Source organism: Balaenoptera acutorostrata, chromosome 4, assembly GCF_949987535.1.
Source record: "Balaenoptera acutorostrata chromosome 4, mBalAcu1.1, whole genome shotgun sequence".
NCBI lineage: Eukaryota > Metazoa > Chordata > Mammalia > Artiodactyla > Balaenopteridae > Balaenoptera > Balaenoptera acutorostrata.
The window spans coordinates 8,077,250-8,100,377 of record NC_080067.1 but is presented as its reverse complement, the minus strand read 5'-3'; the positions used below and the strand labels follow the sequence as shown (position 1 = coordinate 8,100,377).

Genomic DNA, 23,128 nt, shown 5'->3' with positions numbered 1-23,128 from the left:
TGGATACATGATAAGAAATAGAAGATAATTACACATTTTATCTAAACTAATTAGATATCTGGCATTGAAAACTTCAAGACCTCTTTTCTCTCCTTTCTTGTCATATGTGTATGTGTGGGCATGTGCTTTTTATTTAAAGTTTCTCCAACTCACTACAAACAGAAGAAATAATTAAAATGTTTCATAGTCTATTGGAGACTATTGCCAAAATCTCCTTGGTAACATGTCCTTTACTTGGACATCAGTGTCTTGATTTTTTTTTTTTTTTCCATTGAGATTCATCAGGAAAGACAGAGACAAAAACCCAATTTTAATTTCTCAGAAACTCAGATCCAAGAACCCCATTCAAGATAGAGATGATTTATGAAGACCCTCTTTTTAAAAACGGTGTATTTGTATCTTGGTGTATTTGTTCACGCCACCATCCTCTACACCAACATTAAATAGACTGACAGAAATTGGATATCGGAAGACTCAGTCAATTGAAATATTAAAGACAGAAATAAAAGCTAATGTCACCTAACTTTATGTAGCTTTCGAACTCTATACCCATTTTCTCTTCTGAGGGTATTGAAAATGAACCTTTGGCTTGACAGCCCCCTGTGAACATATATATATATATATATATATATATATATATATGTATATACTGATCTCATATGACAGTTTTTACGAATGTGAGTTCTAAATTCATTTCACAGCCTGGCTCTTCCGCTTATTACCTGAGTCAGTTTTTTGTTTGTTTTGTTTTCTTTGACTGCACCACGTGGCATCCAGAACTCTCTTGACCAGGGATGGAACCCTTGCCCCGTGCAGGGGAAGCACGGAGTCTTAACTACTGGACTGCCAGGGAAGTCCACCTGTGTCAGTTTTGTTTGTGTTACTTACCTGTCAAGGCACAGTCTCCTCATCTATAAAATAGAGACAGGATTAGCTGCTTCATCAGGTGTTATGAGGATTAAATAATGTAAAGTGGTTACTAAATCTTCAGTACATGTTAATTTTACTGCTGCCACTACTACAGTTTCTATTGATGTAACCATCATCATTGCTATTGCCAATATGTGGTGGTTTACTAAAATCATGACTACAGCAGCTGATTTTGTTCCCAAGAAATTATATGTAACTTTATTTACAGCATTGAAGTCAGTGTCCAAATTGCCTGCGGTCTTTACCAAAAACTTGCTGCCGATGGTCAGGGATGACGGGCTTATTTTTAGCCATCTTTCTAGCCTGAAATGGAATTTTGTCAAGATTGAGTATTTTGAATGTGATGCAGAGAAGGAGGGCGGTGTTTCTAATTTTATCATCTGCCCATAAAATCGTGCTTTAGTGCTAGCTATTTCCATTAATTTTTAAAATATACTGGTTTAGGTTCACAGGTTGCAAAGCTATTCTGTGGCTAAATGGTATATTTTGGGATATGTAGTGACTCTTTCTGATCCACTTTAGAGTCACCAACAAAACAATTCCAAAGAGTCAGTCAGCACCTGAGTTGCATTAAGAGTCTGTCATAAGTGAACATACATGATTCTGGTCTTCAAATACAGTGTTTTATGTGTTTCATACAAAAACATTTATTCATAGCAATGCAAATGTATCTGCAAAAATCCAAAAAATAATACTATGGTGTAATAGGATTCTGAAGGGTTAGATATTCTTAAATGAATAATCCAGTATTTTTTTGTTGACAACTGAGGGTATGTGACTCTCTGTGATTTCTCTGTTGAGAACATGCTAGGCAAACGGTGTAAGCAAGTCATGTTATGGCGGTCATTCCTTACAGATATCATGGCTGTACTGAGTGTGGTGAGAGAGGGAGAGAGGAGGGAGAGAGAGAAAGAGGTAGAGAGAGAGAGGACAGAAATTCATTGCCACTGCCAAGTTTAAAAATAGATTTGACATTATTTTAAATTAGTGAATCAAATATTTTTCATTCTTTAGAACGGAAAGATTCCTTCTTTGGATGGCAAGCTTAATGGAATTATTTTAATAAAATACTCTATTTTCTTTGTCAACAATTACATTCAAAGATATCAGGCAATTTAAAAATCTTTATTCGACCAAATACTGAATTGATTTTGATGAATACAAGCTGTTTTGATCCTAACATTTTGAACATCCTGTGTTAATCCTGTGAATGTTCTGTGCTCACTCTCTTGACCCCTCAGGGCATTTCCATTGTATAGTGAATACAGACGTTATCATTAGAATGATAGCATCATTTCTGATTTCTCATCTAGAGGGCTAGATGAACTTGCTAGAACTTCATCATACTAATTTAATTTTTTAATCAAATACCTATACAGCAGGGTTAAACAATTTTCTTCCATTTTCTTTTTATTGTATTGGAATTATTTTTATCGAGTTCTTTTATACATAAACTTTACACCAAAGATTTAATTCATCAATCATTTTTTAAAAATTCCACATCAGATAGGATGAGTTTTCTTTTGTGACAACATTTCTATCAAGTCCAATCTTCTCAATTTAAGTTTTAAATTGAGAACTAATTTTTTTCAAGAAGATTTTATTCTTCAATCATCTTTTTTTAACTTTAAGCATCTAGTATTTTTTTAAAATATATTTTTCTTAACCATATTTGCTTATTTATTTATTTATTTATGGCTGTGTTGGGTCTTCGTTTCTGTGCGAGGGCTTTCTCCAGTTGCGGCAAGTGGGGGCCACTCTTCATCACTGTGCGCGGGGCCTCTCACTATCGTGGCCTCTCTTGTTGCGGAACACAGGCTCCAGACGCGCAGGCTAAGCAGTTGTGGCTCACGGGCCCAGCTGCTCCGCGGCATGTGGGATCCTCCCAGACCAGGGCTCGAACCCGTGTCCCCTGCATTGGCAGGCAGATTCTCAACCACTGTGCCACCAGGGAAGCCCTCTTCAATCATTTTTTGTTGAATAACAAATTTGACTCTGTACAGTTTTAGCTATTGCAAATTTTGTTCTTTATTCATTATTTCTACTATGTCTAATTTCCCCCCAATCAATGTTTGCTGTATTCAGTTTTCCTAAGGAACGTTTATTTTCAATCAGGTCATTTTTGTTTTGTTTTGTTTTGTTTTGTTTTGGAAAGTAACCAGTTTCAACTTGCTCTGTTTTAAACATTGTCAACTGTATTTGTCTCATTTGTACTAATCATATTTTTTTATTGGATAAAGTAATTAAAATTTGTTTTTATTTCTTTGAACAAGGAGCAAAGAGCATGAGATAAACCAAATCATGGTATCTAGATGAGGATGGGGGTCAAAGTTCATTGCAATCAAAACACTGGGTCAAAATGTCCTCCTTCAAATTAGTCGACACTGCAGTGGAATCAATCAGGAAACAAATGGTTTTGCTAAGTGATAATGAAGCCTTTGAGATATTCAATATATTTTATTCTCTGTCTACATTTATGGATCACTTTATTTGAACGCTCAAATTTCCCCACTGGCATATGTCCATTTTTAGTTATATCCATGATAGATGATGAAAATTATTTGTCAACTCATCTTCGAATTTAGAAAGCTAACTTATTTTTGAGTAATATAGTTATTTGTGAAAAAGTGATAGACTACAGAAGAAGGAAAAAGGAACCAACATTTTAAGCAGGTAATCACACTCCAGGCACCATGCCAGATGTTTTGCAAAATTATCTTCTTCAGTCATCACAACAGACAAGGAGACATTTTTATTTCCATTTTTTAGTTGAAGAAGCTGGGACTTAGAAGGCTAGCTCACCTGAAGTCACATTATTAAATAATGATGGGGCTGCAGTCCAAGCGGTTCTGCAAACCCAAAGCCTGTTTTATATACATGGCAAGAGTATCTATTCTGTGGTCTCTATGATTTAGAAAGATATGCTTTATCACTTAACAAACAAGTACTGAGTACATATTAGGTGCCACACCTTGAATTCCAAGTTAGGCTTAGGACTCAGGTGTGTAAGAGAGACCATAATCCCTACTCTCACAAAGATGCCAGTCTAGCGGGAGCTACAGCAGAGAATCAATGTGGTTAAAGTACAGTAAGCCAGTGAGGGGATAAAGGAGCAGAGAGCTAAGAAATTGATCTGTTTCAGCAATGGAAATGAAAAATTGATTACTTGGATTACTGAAAAGTGAGACAAGATAAAAATACCCCTAAATGAAATCACTGCAGGTGAGACAATTTGGAATATCCTGAAAGATCCTTTAAGATGTTTATAAGTTGCATCATAGTGATGATGATTCATAATGATTACAAATAATTATCTAGATACCAGCATAAGAGTTCAATGTCATCAAACTGAAATCTTCACTATGAGCCTCTCAGAAGACTGAAAAGTGTCTGTCATGCTTCTACATCTATTGGACTTTGTAGCCAGACTGAATGACCCTCAGATGAATCCCAAAAGGTTTCTCCAGCAGTTTCTCAAAGCCTCAGTACGATTTGGTTTATCATTTCTTTACAAATTATTTCTAAAATTAAAAATGGGCATTATCTTTTTGCATTATGAGATTCTCAAAACAAAGTTGAACAAATTCCCCTTGACTCTATGAAGAATTAAACTAAATCCACCCCCCCATTATTTGTGATTTCTCTGTTACACACACACACGCGTGCATGCGCACACACACACATAGAGGGAGAATGATTTGACAATTTTTCCTGTTAATTTATTCAAAGGTTTAATATTCTTGCCAGGAAGTATCAAGTATCAAGGCTCATCGAATATGAGCCTTGATATAGCAGTTTAAACCCAACTTTTCTTGTGGTGGTTGATTTTTGATACCTTGAAAGAAAAGGAAAATATTTAAGTTTGGAAACGTGTAGGTTAGACATACTTTATGTGACTTTCCATCCCACACCTTTCACTTTAGCCAAATTGCATGATTTCCCTTTCCCCATACATGCACTATATTATCCTGGCCTAGTGCCTTTATTCATGTGCGTTCAGTTTCCCAAGATGTACGTTACTCCATCTCTGTTATTCCAAATCTTACTCATTCTTACAGTACAACTTAAATACTCCTCCCCTCCTTTAAACCCTTTCTGATTGCTCTAGCAAGGAGCACTTAGTTTGGTCCACCTTATACTTGTATTAGAGTTTCCCCAATAGACTGCCCCGTAATGAAGACCTAATCTCCCTTATCTTTATATAATACACAGCATCTCAAGCATTATACGTGGTCACTAACTATTTGCTAATTGAGTAAATTAGTTAATTAACTAATGAGAAGCTATTTAGAGACTATGGGACAGGTAGAAGCAATGAAGGTAATATTTTAGTCTCCTGGTTCAAGAAAAGCCTCTCTTCAGGAGTGGTGGAGGTTAAAGCAAAGGGAACTGATCTGAATGTCGAGCTGGCTGGGAACAGAGCATTCAGAAATCAGGAAGTGTTATCATGCTGACCCCCCAAAATTGACTGTGTTTAGTTCTGAGACAGAACGTCAAAGATAGACTTTGACAATCTGCAGGATGTTCAGAAAACGGAAACCATGCACAGCAAGTCGTGTCATGTGACCTTGAAAATGATGACCTCATAGAGTGGGTGGAGTTGGATCTGAGGCATTGACAACTGTATTTCTGAACAGTTCTTGCATATTTTGGAAGAAGAGAGTAGAAATAGGGCTGATGGGTGGAGAAGCAGGGAGGCAGATTGGACTCGGCACCCAGCTTAGAGCCAGGGCTGTTACTACAGGATAAATCATGTGTTCTTTAGATCCTCAGTTCTTGTTGGAACTAGAAGCCAAATCCTGGCCTCCACCAAGGCCTGGGCTCACCAGGGCCCTGAGTGCTTAGCTGCCTCCTGAAAGGCCCTGTGGCCACCCCCTCTGCCCTGCCAGGTTAAGCTGATGCTGCTTCCAGCCACTTTTCCCCAAGATGCTCTTGGACTTCCCTGTGCTCATCATGGCTGTGCTTCTAATCACCTCTGCTATATACCCAATGAACGTACAAACACATTTTTTTCCAAATTGTTAGGGCAAGACAGGCAAATAGATAAACAAGCTGTATACTGTACTTTGGTTACAATGTGAGTTAAATCAGTTCTGTGTGCAGGGCTGGAGACTAAATCATCTTTTGCTCTTGTTTCCATTGTTTCCAAACCATTAAAAAGGCATGATGGTTGTCAGATGTTGGATTTGTAAATAGAGGGTTGGTGTCTGTAGGTGAAAGTAAATGTCAAGCACCAGTTAAGTGGAATGGTTAAAGTGTAATTCAAGATGCTTAGTTTATCCAATATTTTCAATCAGGTCCAAGAAATTACATAAGAAAGTGGGTTCTCGTAAGAAAAACTAAAGCTGTGTGGTCTTTAATTTCTCCACAGCGTAGGTCTGACCTATATAAAGTCTCTTGCAAAGTCCGCAAGAGGGTAACCAAAGAGTTCTATTCCTGGAAAATGAAGCGTTGGGAAGTTGCTCAGAGTTCAGTTTGTGGTTCCAAAAAGCTCTTTTATTACCCAAGCCTTTGCATACGCAGACCATGAACTCATCCATTCCCGCCAGCCAGCTTTGGAATAATAACTAGGGCTTCTGGGGATGGGGGGCTGTGAAGAACATCACAAAATTTCCATGCTCCAAATAAAAATAATGCCAGGTCTCCAAGAGCACATGTGCTGGATGAAGGTGACTGTAAGCAGAAGACAATATGGAAAATTTCCATTTGCAGGTGGAAGGGAAGAGCAATTACAGAGAAAAATCCACTGGGGCAGCCTTTTCTGTGAAAGAGATGAAGCCAATCAGGAGTACATTAATACCAAAACCTTGACCAACAAGAAGGATCAGGAGGGAGTATGGCATATTAAAAAGGATAAAGACTTTCAACTCAGACAGACCCCGATTCAAAACCTAGCCCTTCTCCTTAACAGATGTCCGCTCTTGGTCATGTTTTACTTTAACCTATTTTAGTACCAATATTTTAATATCAATGTTTCATATAATAATATTTAGCTGTTAGAGTTGTAAGAAATTAAATTATACAATACAGGATTAAATTAAAGAATATATAAATATTAAAGCATATTTATGTTTTAATATATAAATATTATATATTAAATATATGTATTCAGCACACTGAATATATTCAGCACATTGGGTGATCGATGAGTGGTCTCCAACCACAGATGCACAAATAAAAATATTACAACTTACCACTATTTTTACCATAATCAGTCAGGTAACAACAAAGCAATTGGAAACCAGGAAATATTCTGAAATACGAACCCATATCCTACCCATTTCATGTCTTCAGTATCGTATCTCAGCCTGGAAAGTAGCATTTGTAATTATGAATGATGCAAGAGCCTTGATATCCAAGAGGGATGTGATTGTGTCCTTTATATCTACTATTGTATTCATTATTTTCCACTTATGGAAATAGGATTCTGGATTCATATTTTACACGTTTTCAATAATGAAGGACTTTAAAGGTCTCCGTTGTTTTCAGTAAGACAGAAAACCTTCATTCCTTTGAAACAATAGCTTTTTAATCTAAGCTTGCTCTGTGTTATGCTGCTCTCTGCTAGGCACTTGATATGAATTGGTTAGTTAACCTCACAACAGCTTGTGAGGTAAGTTACTGCCCCGTTCTCCATTTTAGAAAGGAAGAAACTAAGGCACAAAGAGGATAAGACTCTTACCCAACTTTACACAATGATTAAGTGGCAGAACTAAGATAACGACAAGGTCAGGCAATATAATTCCAAGACAAGTTTCCTATGCACTTCTGGATGCTGCATTGCTTGCCTTCTGGGTTTTCAAGCTTTCCTGCACTGCCTGGGCTGAAACTCTTCTCTGTAGTCATGCTTCTTTTCTGTGTTCTTTCTGTGTTTCTGGCTCCTCTATGTGTTGCCTCTCTGTACTCTATCTACTTCTCATTTTTAAAAATTCCCATGCCACCCTTTCGATTTCTGACATAACCCCATTGCCCTGTTTATTTCAAGTCCAATCACTCAGCCACCCACTGACTAAAAACTTATTTTGGAATGGTCACACAAACTCCCACTACTTATTGTGCTTCACGCCCCATCAAGCCATCAAACAAAGTTAGTTACATGTTTTTAAATGCATTGCTAGATATATGACTCAGAATCAGCTCTTTTAAAGGAGAACAAAGGCTGACACCTCAAAGTTGGTGTTTCATTTTGAGACTCGGGCGTTTCCTAGAAACTTAAGGAACATGCCTTCAGAACGGTTTCAATACCAAGTAAAGATAAATAAAATCCAGAGGACTCTTTAATGGGCTATTTGAGTAAAACATTCCAGCATATTATGTGGTCTAATTTATCTTAGAGTTACTTTTATAATTGAGATGTTAGAAAATGTATCTCCCTCTAATGTATTTGGAAGAAATGTAATCAGAATTTTAATTTGAAGTTCTTCAAGCCAGAGAAATTTGAGATTCCTCTTCAGTAGATGCCAAAACCCTATGTTTCTAACTTAAATGACTGTCAGGCAAGTACTAAAAACAACTGAGAAATGGTCTGTGGACGTGGATATGTCAATTCATTTTTCTTCCCTAGGTTTGCACCGACTCTGAACCTTTGAGACAAAAGAGAGAACAAGAAGGAAATTGGGGGCAGATAATAAAAATAAAATAAAATAATTTGGCTAGATTCAATTACCTTTATCCTAAATTACCTTCCTGAAACAGGTTTTTGTCCTGATGTAGGTGCAACTGATGAGTGCTTTGGATTAGAACTTTCTTAGTGACAAGTTGTACATGATACACTGAGCTCAGGCATGAATATATGTCCCACAAACTCATTAATCCATGAGAAACACCAGGGCAATTACTCAGGAAAAAATGCCCACACAGAGGCACAGATCTGAAAGCATTGTGAGTTGTGTGAGCATTTTATGTAGGAAGGTTAAGTGCAAATAGTTTATCGTTTATGTTCTGCTAACAGCCATGAGCCCAATCTATGTTTGAATTTCCTTTATTTTTAGCTCTAAATTTGAGAGACATTTGGAAGTGCCCCAATTGGCTGGAATCAGATGGTTTGTTCTGCCTCGTCTTAGGATTGATCAGAAAACTCTACAGTAGCTGCTCAACTGCGGTTTCGGATTATTTCACATTTTTCATTCTTTCTAAGGTGTTTTTGTTTGGTTTTGGTTTTGGTTTTTTGATGCATGTGATGACAGCTTATTTTTGCGGTTTGCAATAGTGTATAATATTTCAATTAATCATTACTTAAGTGAAATGCTATATCTTGGTTATCAATATTTAGGAAGTTTCTATAATAGAAACTTCAAATGTAAGTAGTCTTCAGAGAATTGGCCAACTCTGGACTGGTTTTAGCACAAATGGTACATTTTTTTCTTGACAGTCCTAATCACATCTAACATTTCTTGCTCAGAAGAATTGTTCAGCAGTGGAAATAGAGCAGAAATGATACATGCATCAAAATGTGAAAAACTCCCATCCTTATCCCATCAATATTTGCTGATGGGTCATCATTCAAATAATTAAAAACAAATAAAAGAGAAATTCACAAAATCATGGGTTATTACAGAAACATTTTCTTTAAAAAAAATTCACCCATTTGTGAAAAAACATTACAGGATCTTATTTCATAAAATCTTAGACCTGAAAAAGAACCTAGGGATTACTCAATCCAGTCACTGCATACACAAGTTGAAAAATGGAAGACCAGAAAGGCTAACTGATGCATAAAGGATCATACATGTAGTTAATTAGAGGCAAGACCAAGATTAGGACTCTCATTTCCTGACTCAAAGTCCAGTCTCTACTATTCTGTGATTAATTCTTTTTGTTTCAGGCTTTTGCCTCAAAGGTAGATTGTACCACTTCAGAAATGTAAGTCTCCTCTTAGTTTGTGAGAACCAAAGTGTGAGATTCATGGGAACTCCAAGGAATGAAGTTCCTCTTCAGATTGGGACCTCCTCCTTAGTGGAATCAATGAATCAGTATCAAATACCACTACAGCCTGTGCCCCTCTAGTCTTGTCCTCAGTCACATCCTCTAAAATGGGGACAAGGTAGAATGTTGAGAGTGAGTTTTGGAAGCTAAGTCTCTGAACTTCTCCTTGACTCTGTTTCTTCAGTTAAAATGTAGACAGTCCATAGTCTAGTTAGTAGTAATGTACAATGTTAATTTCATAATTTTGACAAATTGTGTACCACTGTTATGTAAGATATTAACAATAGGTGAAACTGGGTGAAGAGTGTACAGGGGTTCTCTGTATTCTTTGCAACTTTTGTGTTAAGCTAAAATTATCCCAAACTAAAAAATGTTCTTTAAACCAAAAAACAAAACAAAAAATTATGGTGGCAGGCACTGGATGAACCTTGAAGAATGGAGACAAGTATGTTTCTTATCAATGATGTTATCAATGCTGTAGGTGTAGATATTTTGAGACAATGGAGATGAAATCTCAAGCTTTTCTTTGATATTTTGTTTGGGGTGAACAAGTCTTTTTGAGTATCTATAGCAGCAAATACAATATCTCACAATTGTGTTGGGTCTCAATTGCCGCACACTCCCCATACACACACATAAACACACAGACACACTCAGACTTCTGACATTTCTCCTGATATTTGTCAATCACCTGTGCAACTGAGCAGTCCCACATTTCAGCCCCTTGCCAAGAAGACTGAAGAGGTCAAAGATGTTCTCACGTTGTGACCCATAGCCATCATTGTCTCCCTCTGCTTTGCCTCTCCCAGCCAGCCACTTGCTGCCTTATCACTCACAAGAATCACAGTGATCTTCCACCTCTCACCCTTATGATGTCCAAGAAGATTAAGTAGGTTACCAGAGTTATAGGGTGAGGGGAAGCAAATGTTAACTATAGTATTTTCTATGCTTGGAATTTACATTAGGAACTTCTTGATCACTTTTAAAGTATTGGGTTGACCAAAAAGGTCACTGGGGTTTTCCCATAAGATGGTCCAGAAAAACCTGAACAAACTTTTTAGCCAGCCCAATAATATTCAGGGTCTAAATACCATGTTATTCCATGTCTACAATGTGAATTATGTTTGGATAAATCTTCTATTTTCTCTGAGATGATTTATTTTTTATTTATTTTGGGACACATTTCCCCCCTCTAAGCAGAAGTGGGCACTGGAAACGCAAACTTATATAGTAATGGTTTCAATAAGCACAATTAAATGATAATTTTAAATGATTACCTCTTTATAAGCAATGTCATATAGCAGGAAGACATGGATGTTTAAGTTAGAGAGTGATGGATTTACCTCTCAGTTCTAACAGTTCCTAAAAAAAAAAGAGAAAATTGCTCAAATTCTCTGTTGGGGCTCCATCAGTTTAAAAAAAAAAGCAGAGTTATCGTGAGAGTTGGGTGAAAATGATGCTATGTGAAAGAAAATGCCTAGTCAAATATTATACTTGGCCTTGAGTTGAGGTTGGCTGCTGTTGCGAATGTTGTTGGTACCCCACCATGTCCCCTAAGTCTGTCTGAGTCTCATCCCTAGGGTCTGATCGATTTGCCTGAGGCATTGTCCCAAGCTGTGGAAGGCTCCTCTGATAGCGGGCATGGCACTGTGGTGAATTAATGCTCCCTATAAGCAGTCCCCAATCAACGACGGCTGAGAGATGGTGCAAATCTTCCCCTGCTCTAACAAGGGTGTGTTCTATACTGGTCCCAGCGGTTTCCAGTAGGATTAAGTGCCAGTTGCCGGTAGTGGTAGCTTTCTGGATTAGGCATGCTTCATTGGCTGCTTCCTTTCTCTGTGTCCCTTCCTTATTATCTCCTAAGGATATTTACAGTACTGGACCCAACACTTAAATTACTTAAACTTAAAGGCTTCTCTGCTTCCAGAGAGCCTTAGCTAAGACGGCTTCTTTCTCCACCATGTATATGTATATAGCATAATATAAATGGCAACTTGCTTGTAAAGGCATTCAGCCATGCTGCAACACCAGTGCCCTTGGGTCTGTACATATAGCATGTGAAGCACTATGGTACAGTGGACATAGAATCTGGGCTGTCAAAGCATACAGATCTGGATTAAAATCCTGACTCTGCCATCTTGAACACGTCATTTAATCTCTCTGAGCCTTAGTTTTCTCATCTTTAAAAATGGGGATAATAATTTTTAAGTTGTTTTAATGATTAATGAAATAATGAATCAAATGATGGATGATAATTGTACCTATTCTATAGGGCTAGTGCATATAAATAAGATAGAAGCACTCAATAAAGTATTAACTCTGTGTCAGCTTAATAAAAGGAAACCCCTAACATGGGCTCCATTCTTGTTTCTAGCTAAACCCCATTACAACAGGATTCATTCATACCAAATTAAGTAAAACGCCATTTTGAATTATAGATGTTACGATGCATGTGCTAATCCTTTCTCTCTTTTCTCTATCCGTATAAACTCATCTTTACACACACATATAAATCTGATTTCATAAGCTCATGTTCTACTGGATGGTTTTTCATATTACTGAAGTGTTTTATAACACTAAAGAGATTCACTATAGGCTTTCCTTTTTTCTTCCAGTTTTATTGAGATGTAATTAACATACAGCACTGTACAAGTTTAGGGTATATAACATGATGATTTGACTTTCATACATCATGAAATGATTATCACAGTAACTTTAGTGAATGAACATTCATCATCTCAAATAGATATGAAACTAAAGAAATAGAAAAAAAAATTTCCTTGTGATGAGAACACTAGTATTTACTCTTAACAATTCTCATATATCTACAGCAGTGTCAATTATATTAATCATGTTGTGCATTAAATCCCTAGTGTTTATTTGTCTTATAACTGGAAGTTTGTGCCTTTTGACTGCCTTTATCCAATTCCACCTACCACCATCCTCCCCTGGTAACCACAATCTGATCTCTTTTCCTGTGAGCTTGTTTGTTTGTTTTTGAAATATAATTGACCTATGTTAGTTCCTGTTACACAACATAGTTATTCAATATTTCTATACATTTCAAAATGACCTCTACAATAAGTCTAGTTACGGTATGTCACCGTACAAAGGTGTTACACAGTTACTGACTATATTCCCCACACTGTACATTTCATACCTGTGACATTTATTTTGCAATGGGAAGTTTGTACCTCTTAATCTCCCTCATATATTTCTTTCTTCCCCCCACCCTGCTTCCCTCTGGCAACCACCTGTTCTCTCCATATATAACTCTGTTTCTGTTATGTTTGTTAATTTGTTTTGATTTTTAGATTCCATATGTAAGTGAAATCATATAGTATTTGTCTTTCTCTGACTGACTTATTTCACTTAGTATAATATACTCTAAGTCCATTCATGTTGTCATATGTGGCAAGATTTCATTTTTTATGGCTAACATTCCATTGTGTGTGTGTGTGTGTGTGTGTGTGTGTGTGTGCGTGCATGTGCCACATATTCTTTATCCCCTCACCTATTAATGGGCACTTAAGATGCTTCCATATCTTGGCTATTGTAAATAATGCTGCAATAAACAGAGGTGCATATATAGTTTTAGAGTTTTTGTTTTCTTTGGATAAAAACCCAGGAGTGGAATTGCTGAAACATTTAGTAGTTCTGTTTTTAATTTTTTGAGGAACCTCCATGCTGTTTTCCATTTATATTCCCACCAAAAGTGCATGAGGTTTCCCTTCTCTCCACATCCTCGCCAACACTTCTTGTTTCTTTCCTTTTTGATGATAGACATTCTGACAGGTGTGAGGTGATGTCTCATTGTAGTTTTGATTTGCATTTCCCTGATGATTAGTGATGTTGAGCATCTTTTCCTGTGCCTGTTGGCCATCTGTATGTCTTCTTTGGAGCTGTTCATATCCTCTGCCCATTTTTTAATCTGATCTTTTTTTTGATGTTGAGTTGTATTTGTTCTTTGTATATTTTGGATATTAACCTCTTCTTGAAAATATCATTTACAAATATCTTCTCCCATTCAGTAAATGGCCTTTTCATTATGTTGATAGTCTCCTTCACTGTGCAAAAACTTTTTAGTTTGATGTAGTCCCATTTGTTTATTTTTGGTTTTGTTTCCCTTGCCTGAAGAGATATAGCCAAAAACAAATATTACTAAGACCGATGTCAAAGAGCTTACTGACTATATTTTCTTCTAGGAGATTTGTGGTTTCAGGTCTTATATTTGATCAATTTTGAATTTATTTTTGTGCATGGTATGAGAGAGTAGTACAGTTTGATTCTTTTCAATGTAGCCATCCAGTTTTCCCAACACTATTTATTGAAGAGGCTCTTTTTTCCCCACTATATATTCTTGCCCCCTTTGGAATAGAATAAATTTCCACATAAGTGTGGATTCATTTTCTGGGCTGTCTATTTAGTATATTTGTGTGCCAGTACCATACTGTTTTGATTACTGTAGCTTTGACATATAGTTTGAAATCAGGGAGCATGATACCTCCAACTTTTTATTTTTCCTCAAAGTTGTTTTAGCTATTTGGGGTCTTTTGTGTTTCCATATAAATTTTAGAATTATTCTAGTTCTGTAAACAGTGCCATTGGTATCTTGATAGAGATTGTATTCAATCTGTAGATTGCCTTGGGTAATATGGTCATTTTAACAATATTAATTCTTCCAGTCCATGAACATGGTATATCTTTAGTCTGTTTGAATCATATTTAATTTCTTTAATCAGGGTTTTATAGTTTTCTGAGCACAGGTCTTTTACCTCCTTAGTTAGATTTATGCCTAGGTATTTTATTCGTTTTGATTCAATTGTAAATGGTATTGCTTTATTAATTTCTCTTTCTGATAGTTTGTTGTTAATGTTTAGAAATGGAACAGATTTCTGTATATTAATTTTGTATCCTGCAACTTTACTGAATTCATTTATTATTTCTAATAGCTTTTTGGTGGTGTCTTTAAGGGCTTTCTATATATAGTATCATGTCATCTGCAAGCAGTGAGTTTTACTTCTTCCTTTCCAATTTGGATTCTTTTTATTTCTTTTTCTTGTCTGATTGCTGTGGCTAGGACTTCCAATATTATGTTGAATAAAAGTGTCAAGAGTGGGCATCTTGTCTTGTTCCTGATCTTAGAAGAAATGCTTTCAATTTTTCACCATTAAGTATGAGGTTAGCTGTGGACTTATCATATATGGCCTTAATTATGTAGAGGTACTTTCCCTCTAAACTCACTCTGTTGAGGGTTTTCATCATAAATCGTTGTTGAATTTTGTCAAAAGCTTTTTCTGCATCTATTGAGATGATCATATGATTTTTATTCTTCAGTTTGTTAATGCGATGTATCACATTGGTTGATTTGCAGATATTGAACCGTACTTGCATCCCTGGGTAAATCCCAGTTGATCATCAGGTATGATCCTCTGATACATTGGTGAATTCTGTTTGCTAATATTTTATTGAGGAATTTTGCATCTATGTTATCAATGATATTGGCAGGTAATTTTCTTTTTTGTGTGATATCTTTGTCTGATTTTGTTATCAGTGTAATGCTTGCCTTATAGAATGAACTCAGAAGTGTTTCTTCTGAAGTTTTTTGGAATAATTTGAGAAAGACAGATGTAAACTCTTCTCTAAATGTTTGGTAGAATTCACCTGTAAAGACATCTGGAATTTAGTTTGTTGGGAGTTTTTAAATTACTGATTCATTACTGGTAGTTTGTTCATATTTTTTATTTCTTCCTGGTTCAGTCTTGGGAGAGTGTACATTTCTAGGAATTTGTCCATTTCTTCTAAGTTGTCAATTTTATTAGTGTATAATTGTTCATAGTAATCTCTTATGATCTTTTATATTTCTGTGGTGTCGGTTGTAACTTCTCCTTTTTCATTTCTGATTTTATTGATTTGACCCTTTCTTATTTTCTTGATAAGTCTGGCTAAAGGTTTATCAATTTTGTTTATCTTTTCAAAGACCAGCTCTTATTTTCATTGATCTTTTCTGTTGTTTTCTTCATCTCTATTTCATTCATTTCTGCTCTAATCTTTATGATTTCTTTCCTTCTATTAATACAAACTTTGGGTTCTGTTGTTTGTTTGTTTGTTTTTTAGTTCCTTTCATTGTAAGGCTAGATTGTTTATCTGAGATTTTTCTTGCTTCCTGAGGTGAGCTTGTATCACTATAAACTTCCCTCTTAGAACTGCTTTTGCTGCATCCCACAGATTTTGGATAGTTGTGTTTTCATTTTCATTTGTCTCCAGGTGTTTTTCTTTTTCTGATTTGATCTGCAGTAATCCATTGACTGTGTAGTAGCATACTGTTTAGCTTCCACATGCTTATGTCTTTTGCATTTTTTTTTCTTGTAGTTAATTTCTAGTCTCATAACATTTTGGTTAGAAAAGGTGCTTGATATGATTTCAATTTTCTTAAGTTTACTGAGACTTGTTTTGTGGCCTAGCATGTAATCTATCCTGGAGAATGGTCTATGTGTACTTGAAAGGAATGTGTATTCTGCTAATTTAGGGTAGAATATTCTGTATATACATATTAATTGTATCTGGTCTAATGTGTCATTTAAGGCCAATGTTTTCTTATTGATTTTCTTTCTGGATGATCTCTCCTTCGATGTAAGTTGGGTGTTAAAGTCCCCTACTATTAGTGTATTACTGTCAATTTCTCCTTTTAAGTCTGTTAATATTTGTGTTATGTATTTACGTGCTCTGATGTTGGATACATATATGTTTATAATTGTTATATCTTCTTCTTGCATTGAGCCCTTGATAATTATGCAATGTCCTTCTTTGTCTCTTGCTACAGTCTTTGTTTTAAAGTCTATTGTGTCTGATATAAATATTGCTACCCTGGGTTTCTTTTCATTTCCATTTGCAAGGAATACCTTCTTCTATCCTCTCACTTTCAGTCTGTGTGTGTCTTTAGATCTGAAATGAGTCTCTTGTAGACAGCATATACATGGGTCTTGTTTTGTATCCATTCAGCCACTCTATGTCTTGTGATTGGAAGATTTAGTCCATTCACATACAAAATAATTGTTGATATTTACGTTCTTGTTGTCATTTTGTTAATTGTTTGCAGTTGTTTTTGTAGCTCTTTTTTGTTCCTTGCTTCTTCTTTTGCTCTCTTTCCTTGTGATTTGATGACTGTATCTTGTGTTATGTTTGGATTACTTTCTCTTTTTTGTGAATGTATCTATTATAGATTTTTGGCTTGTGGTTACCATAAAGTTCATATGTAACAACCTGTGTATATACATGATTATTTTAATAATAATGATCTCTTAATTTAAAAGCATTTTGACAACCCTACATTTACTCCCCACCTCCATGTTTATAATTTTTGACATCATATTTTGTATCTTTTTGTTTTGTGTATCCTTTGCTGCTTATTGTAGATATAGATGACTTCTAGTACCTTTGTTTTTAACCTTCCTACTAGCTTCATGCATGGTTGATTTTTTTACCTTTATTTTATATTTGCCTTTACCAGTGAGATTTTCCTCATAATTTTCATATTTCTAGTTGTGGCCTTTTCTTTTTTTCTTAGAGAGGTCCTTTTAATATTTCTTGTAAAGCTGGTTTGGTGGTGCTGAACTCCTTTATCTTTTGTTTGTCATAAAACTCTTTATCTCGCCATCAAATCTGAATGAAAGCTTGTGGGGTAGAGTATTTTTGGTTGTGGATTTTTCCCTTTCATCACTTTAAATATAGCATGCCATACCTTTCTAGCCTGCAGTTTCTGCTGAAAAGTCAGCTGATTGCATTATGGGAGTTCCCTTGTATGTAACAGTTGCTTATTATTTGCTGCTTTTAATATTCCCTCTTTATCTTTAATTTTTGCCGTTTTAATTGCAGTGTGCTATGGTGTATTCCTCTTTGGGTTGGTCCTGTTTGGGACTCTGTATTCTTCCTGGAACTGGATTTCCTTTCCCAGGTTAGGGTAGTTTTCAGCTATTATGACTTCAAGTATGTTTTCTGCCTTTTTCTCTCTCTCTTTTCCTTCTGGGACCCCTACAATGCAAATGTTAGTGTGCTTGATGTTGCCCCAGATGTCTCTTAAACTGTCCTTTTTCTTTTCATTCTTTTTTTTTTCTTTTTTTCTCTTCTGTTTCAGTGATTTCCACTACTCTGTCTTCCAGCTTTCTGATCCATTCCTCTGTATCATTTAATCTACTATTGATTCCTTCTAGTGTATTTTTTCTTTCAATTATGATTTGGTTCTTCTTTATATTTTTTATAGTTTGGTTCTTCTTTATATTTTCTAAATCTTTATTATAAACTTCTAACTTCTCACTCTGTTCATCCAATCTTCTCCCACGTTCTTTGAGCATCTTAATAATTATTATCTTCAACTCTTCATCAGGTAGACTCCTTGTCTCACTTAGTTCTTCTGATGTTTTATCTTGTTCCTTCATTTGGAACATATTCCTCTTTTGTCTCATTTTGCCTAATTTGCTGTTTTTATTTCTATGTATTTGGTAGGTTGGTTACTTTTCCTGGCCTTGGGGAGGTGGCCTTTGGCAGGAAATGTCCTATGCATCCCAGCAGCACGTTCCCCTCTGGTCACCAGAGCTATATGCTCTTGGGGTGCCCCTGTATGGGTTGTGCAAGTCCTTTTCTTCTGGCAGGCTCACTACTGTGGGTGGTCTGGTAGGTGTGGCTGGCCCTCAGTCTGGTTGTTTGCCTTTTGTGGAGGTTGCTGGCTACTGGTGGGTGGGGCCAGGTCCCAGAGTGGTTGCAGGCTCAAGGGATCTTAAGGCAGCCATCCTGCTGGTAGGTGAGACTGTGTCCTTGCCAAGCTAGTTGCTTGGCCTGAGGTGTCCCAGTACCGGTGTTGACAGGCTGGTGGTTGGGGCTGGGTCCCAACACTAATAAGCTAGAGGGAGGATTCCAAAGTGGTGCTTTGCCAGCAACAGCGTCCTTGTGGTAGAACAAGTTCCCCAGAATGTCTGCCTCCAGCGTCTTTGACCCCAGGGTGAGCTCCAAGATCAGCAGGTGAGTGTGACCCAGACGCCTTTCAAATGACTACTTCTGCACTGGGTCCCGGAATGTGTGAGAATTTGTGTGTGTCCTTTAAGAGTGGAGTCTCTATTTCCCACAGCCCTCTGGCTTTCCTGAAAGTAAGCCCCACTGTCCTTCAAAGCCAAATGTTCTGGGTGCTCATCTTCCCAGTGCAGGATCCCCAGGCTGGGGAGCCTGAAGCGGGACTCTGACCCTTCACTCCTTGGGGAGAAACTCTGAAATTGTAATTATCCTCCCGTTTGTGGGTCACCCATCTGTGGGTATGGGTCTTGACTATACCCCATCTCCACCCTTCCTACCCATCTCATTGTGGTTCCTTCTTTACATCTTTAGTTATAGAAGATCTTTTCTTCTAGTCTTCTGCACTTTTGCATCAAAGTTGCTCTGTAAGTATTTGTTATTTTGGTGTGCCCGTGTAAGGAAGTGACCTCAGGATCTTCCTAATCTGCCATCTTGGCCACACCCTCCCATAGGCTTTCCTTAAATAACATGCTTCTATTCCTTTCATTAAAGCTAAAATATCTGTTAATTTACCAAATACTCATATAAACTGAACTTTTCAGGAACACATCTATTGTATAAAGCAGGTCACACCTGTACAAACTGTGAATGTAAACATATGCACCATAAAAGTAAGTATATTACTGTATGAAACCTAGATTAAAATAAAAAGAAACTCCTGTTTAGAGTTAAAAGTATGTAATTAAGCAAAATACTGGTTAAGTATGCAATGAAAAGTACATGGATTGAATTATCATGCTTAATTATAGGCTCTTCTGGGCATGGTCATTAAGAGTGATTCTATCTTTGAAATTGATATTTATTTCACAAATCTCCTCTGTTTTATTCATCTAATCTATTTTGGTGATGACAGGATTATTTTATGATATGCTTTGTTTTTATCAGATGGCAGTGTATCCAGTATATTTAGATTCTACTTCATTTTGTGTATGCTTTTTCCTTCAAAATTTAGGGGAAAAAAATTGAGCAAAAACAGACAGACTGTTCTAGGACATCCCTTTAGAGATGAGTTTCTCTAGATTAAAAAAAGATTGGCTTCCAAATTGGTTAAATTGCTTCTTCTGTACAGTACAGTGACATGCTGTCTTGTTACAGTGGAACATGTGCTCTCATTTCGGACGAGCTGTTCTGTGAAGAAGTTTTATTTAGCCCCCAGAGCCCATCCCCGGATTTGTGGGTGTTACCTCCTTTCCGTGTTACCAAGTTTTTTTTATCATCATTATTGCTTGTGCTCCAATAGCTGCAACACAGTTTAGTAACAACGCTTCTTAAAAAACAAGATGCTTCTGAAAATAGACAGAACAGTTGGCTAGACAGAAAAGATATATCAACAAAAGTAGGTCTGCCGTTTGTCTGTGTTTTGCTCCCTAAATCGCTTCTGAGACAGTTTCACACATATGTAAATGAACAGGAATTGAGTGAGAGTATAATCTAATATAATCTTTATGACCTATCACAAAATTTTATCCTATTTTATTAAGAAAATCAAATTCTATGAAAACTGATTTGGTTTGGAGAATTTTTAAATGTTTCACTTTTGTTCCAATTAAGGAATTTAATCAAAGGTTTTGGCTGGGTTTGTTTGGTTTTATTTTTCTAATGAGAAAACTTGAGGTTCTGTAAGCAAAGGCACACTTTAATTCAATTCAAGATCAGTAGATGGGTCCAGTTTTTTATTCATGACCTGATTGTATAGCTGATTCAGCTGAGAGGATGCAGTGGCTTTATTGTGTTTGGTGTTGTTTTTCTCATTCCTCTGTGCATCAAATAAAAAAATTAGTCATGCAATATTTACTCTCTGGGCAAAATGACATTTTTCAGCTGCTCAGACTTCCCCAAAATTAGTGGGAATGACCAACATGGAACAAAGGGGCAAACCCCTCTAATCACTTCATTTTTGAGCAGAAACATGACATCCCTTTCAGAGCACTGCTTGGAAGGCACTTGAGAAATAGCCAACCCACCAGCCATTCAACATCTTGTGGTTGGCCGTACTTGACAACGCTTGGGTCAAATGCCTGTAAGAGCACTCTTCTGCAGAAATAAGCATCCTGAGTGCAATGATATATTCAGATGTCATCTCTGCTTCCTGATTTTACTTGTCTTGACTCTCCCCCTACGGTGCATATAAATACACCAGTAATACTTTTTAAATGCACATGTGTTTTGCTTTTGTGATATTTCTTTAATTAATCTTGGATAAGCTGTCTTTATGTCTAAATCTTTTTCCATACAGGATTAAACCAGGTTTTACCAAATCATGCTTTATCACTTCCTCCTTCCCTTCACTTAAAATTCTAGAGCAGAACTCTTTAATCTGGGCCCTTGGACCCGGCCTGTAGGAAAAGGCCATGAACCACCTGAAAATGTACACAAAATTGTGTGCGTGTCTCCGTGTGTGCTTTGTCCTGGGAAAAAGAGCATGTCTTTCTTCAGGTTCACAAATGGGTGTATAACTCCCCCAGTTTTAAGAACTACTGTCACCTAGATTTCCTCCCTGTCATTTCTATTAGTTAAGAAATGCTCAGTTCTATCAGATGACACCCCTGGGTTCTACTGAGTACACATAGTCACCACCTTCCTTTTCCATTATGACTCACTCCTGATCTCATATTTTCTCTTACTTCCTGAATTTTGTACTTTCTCTGTTCCAATTTAAGTAACATGAGAAAGAGAGAGAAAAGAGATATTATATACTAATATAACATTTGCCACTAACAGGGGTTGTCATTTCTTCATGTGGCATCTCATTTAATCCCACTGCAACTGTACAAGTTAGATAGTGTCCCTGTTTTTACAAATGAGAAAATGAAGCTCAAAGAAGTTAGTGATTCCCACAGATGGAAGGAAGAGTCCAGATTTAATGGAAGAGTCCAGATTTAAATCTATGTTTGAATGTGGAGTTTATTCCTTCATGAAGCCTTTCCAGACAGAATAAACGGTCATAGCTTACTAATGGTGTCAGCTTTCATAATGTGTAATTTTCACTTTATTATTATTCTCTATCATCAAAAAATACATTCATTATACTTTGTGCAGAAATCTAGTACAAATTTATAAATGCTCATGTGTTGCTATATTGCATCAGTGTTGTCATATTATTGCAGAGGGCAAGAACAATTTATATGTTCATTAATTCTTTCATTTTTAGAAATAATATTTATTAAACTCTACTATTGTTAGGGACTTTGCTAAGTTCTGGAATAATGGTTCTAAGTTCTATCTTCACATCAGATTCTACTGGAGAACTTTTTAAAAATACCAGTACCTGAACTCGGAACCAGAAATTTTGATTCACTACATGGAGGTGGCACTTGGACAGTGTATTTTTAAAATGCTTTCCCAGCTGTAGTCAGCATTGAGAACTATTGTTCTAGAGGGTGACTTTGCAGAGTCAAGGGACTTTGGTCCCCTAGGTCTGCAGCATCAGCATCACATGGGAACCTATTGCAAAGGCAAATTCTCAGCCCTTCTCCCCAACCTTCCCATGTGTTGTACCAGAAACTCCAGGGATAGGACCTGGCTGTCTCTAACAAGCTCTCTAGATATTTCAGAGGCAAGCTAATGGTTGAGAAACACTTCTCTAGAGACAAGATAAATAAGACAGAGTACTTGCCCCTGAGCATTTCTGTTTGATCTCAAGGAACCCAGTTGTTTCAAATCTGCATTTTAATTACCTAGCACAGTTCCATAGTCTATAACTTTAGTTGATAAAGACAGCATTATTACTACTTAAACAATGTAATGACTTTCCATCTCTTCTTGGGCAGCCATTAAATGAAGTGTTAATAAGGAAATAGTGGTCAATGACCAACATCCCTTAACAAAAGTCTCATGGACTTTATGGGTTGAGCTGAATTGCCATAGTGTTTCATAACACACACACACACATAGAATTTTTAAATATAAAATTTTAAAGAGAAAATATTTCCAGTAAAGGATTTTAAAGTGGTCTTTGTGTTGTGTTTTCATTGTATTATTATTAATATTATACTTGCTATTTCCCATCTTTATTAACATAGCTTTATTACAGCTTTATGATAGTATAATTGACATACAATAAAATGCACATACTTGAAGCATTTAATTAGATAAGTTTTGACACATGTATACACCAGTATCGTGAAACAGTTGTAGGGGGGCACCCAATTCAATTATAGGAACCTCGTAGTTGTGCAGTTTTCCCCCACCACCCCCAAACAGCAGAATG

The 23,128-nt window shown here is 36.5% G+C and overlaps 1 protein-coding gene across 1 annotated transcript in view; it reads left to right on the top strand.

Annotated features, from left to right (window-relative positions):
- Positions 1-23,128, top strand: part of KCNH8 (potassium voltage-gated channel subfamily H member 8) — a 276,697-nt gene that overhangs the window by 166,119 nt on the left and 87,450 nt on the right. The gene's annotated exons all lie outside the window — the stretch shown is intronic.